Source organism: Aotus nancymaae, unplaced genomic scaffold (genome assembly GCF_030222135.1).
Source record: "Aotus nancymaae isolate 86718 unplaced genomic scaffold, 86718_ANA_hifiasm-v0.15.2.pri h1tg000059l, whole genome shotgun sequence".
NCBI lineage: Eukaryota > Metazoa > Chordata > Mammalia > Primates > Aotidae > Aotus > Aotus nancymaae.
Window position 1 is genome coordinate 36553570 of NW_026988473.1, and position 2537 is coordinate 36556106.

The 2537-nt window shown below is 33.3% G+C and overlaps 1 non-coding gene across 1 annotated transcript; it reads right to left on the bottom strand.

The window, feature by feature from the left end:
• Positions 1-2026: 2026 nt before the first annotated feature.
• Positions 2027-2131, bottom strand: LOC135270276 (U6 spliceosomal RNA). Its single transcript, XR_010338441.1, has one exon. It is a non-coding gene; the product is annotated as a U6 spliceosomal RNA (small nuclear RNA).
• Positions 2132-2537: the final 406 nt, after the last annotated feature.

A 2537-nucleotide genomic window follows, 5' to 3' on the forward strand; every position in this document is an offset into this window, starting at 1 on the left:
GGTCCATTTTCTGAACAGATGGATATGAGATTAGTTTTCCCAAATCTAGTGGGGCTCTGCTCTGGTGAATGCCACTGAATGGTTATAACCTGAGGAAGCTTGAATTTGACAGAAAAGTCCTGTTGTGTTTGAAATATCAATTATCTAAATAATAATCTGTTTCTCAAAAGCTGTAGTCCTTTACATAATCTCTTCTGTCTTCACCTATTCAAACTGTGACGTATTTAAATTGAATAAATATGGAAAAATAGTATGGTTATGCATAATGGTTGTCAATGTTATTAACATGGGCAAATATGTATAGGAGCTGAAAAAAAGTGAAGTGGCAAAGGAATTGACAAAGGTTTATGGCCATTAGCACTATTGAATCTCTCTGTGAGAATGTTTTGGACTTTATGCTGCTCTCCTGAAAGGACTATTTAGTTACCGTTTGTGTATATAACGTAAGCAGTAGAAAAACCATGAAAGAACTGTTAAAAATATTTCAAACCCTGCATACATAAGGCTGTGATTTCTGAGAAAAGTTATAAACACATTAAAGTGACATGATGGAAAACACCACAGAAACTCCTCCTGTCCACAATTCCGCACCTAAGAAAAATATCTGTTTTGCTCACATGACTAAAAAAGCCTTGTTAACACTTAAACAATAGGCATTTCTGGTGCTTATAAGAATACACATGTAATAAAATCGTTAGGTAAAAAGTAACCTAAATAATTGATATATATATATACTCAAATGTTTTCAAATAAAAGTATCATCATGAAATTGAAACAAGAATAGACAAAGGAAAAATAATAAATACAGACTCAAGCTTACACATATGTAGCTCTTAATTTATGACAATGGTGACACTGCAGTACATGGGCAAAAAGGTAATCTTTTGAGTAACTGGTGCTAGGTCATTTGGAAAATCCATATGCAAAATATAAACAAATCTTGATCTCTATCTTTATACCATGCACAAAATTTGATTCCAGTTAGATTGTAAATCTAAATGTGAAAATTAAACAATAAAGATTTTAGAAGATATCACAAGACAATATATGTAGGAGCTATGGGTAGGCAAAGATTTCTTAGGACAAAGAAAGCATTAAGTATACTGGGAGAAAAAATGACAACTTAGACAATATAAAATGAACTACTTTTTGTCAACAGTTAACAATAGAAGAGCAAAACAGCACAGAGCAAGCCCTGTGAGGTTTAGTTCCAAAACAGATTTTAGAATCATCGACATATCATCACCACTGCTGAAAATTTTGTCCAATAACACCATTTAACTTCAACAGCCTCCTACCAGTTTCTCTGTTGTCTTCTGGCTTGTTAATGGTTCAGCACTCTACATCCAGCGTGGTTTCTTAAAAATAAAAATCAGTTAATCTTACTTCCTTGTTTAAAACCATCTACTCTTGGAAGGAAACCCTACCTCTTCAACAAGATGTAAAATGTCCTTGTACTCTGGCCCAGCCCTCACCCATCTCATGTGGCTCCTTGACAGTCTCCTTTCTTCAGAAACACATACCTGTTTTCTTTTCCTACAATAGACCATGCTTATTTCCTGCTTTAGGAAATCTTCATGAGTTGATTTTTTTTGTTTTGTCTGTTTTCCCACTGAATGGAATGTTTTTCCCATTATCTTCATATACTAAGAATTTCCATATAATACTGATTTAACATAAATGTTCTTAGAAAGGCCTCTAACCAACCAATTTAAAATAGAACCCCGCTCAGTCTTTATTACATTAATTTTTTTTAATTATTCAAAGCCATTACCAAACATTTAGTATTTTATTGTTTAGTTATATGTTTTTCATTAGCATGAAAGTTCCATGAGAATGGCAACCTGATCTTTTCTGTTTGTCGTTGCAACTTCAGGGCTGGAACTCTGGCACTAATAGTAATGTCTCTCCCAGTTAGAGTTAAGATGCCCAAAGGTGAAAAAGGCTATAGATGAACCAGCTGTCCTTGGAAATATTCATCCATACTTTTTTTTTTTTCAAACAGTCTGATTTAATTAGGAAGTTGAAAAATATGGAACGCTTCACGAATTTGCGTGTCATCCTTGCGCAGGGGCCAATTTTAGTATATGTGTCGTTCCAATTTTAGTATATGTGCTGCGGAAGCGAGCACCATCCATACTTTTAAGGCTATATGTTATGGGGTAAAATTCAAGCATGTATTTTGTAGCATTTCATCAGGTAAACATTAAGTTCACTTTTAAGTATGTGATTCTATGGTTTTATGTACCAACAATGAAGGATATTTTTCATGTAATGCTTTTTGTCAGGTGATTCATTCTGATTGTCTGGATACAGGCTTTGTAGACACACTGACCAGTGTTCTAGCACTTATTAACTGTGTGATCTTGTGATAATTAACTTAATATATCTATATCCAAGAATCTTCATCAACAAAATGACATAATAATAGTATGTATCTTTTAGAATTTCTGAGTGTATTAAGATAATAAATATAATACAGTAAAAATGACTACTACAATGTCTGACACATAGTTAGAACTCACGAAATGTATTGA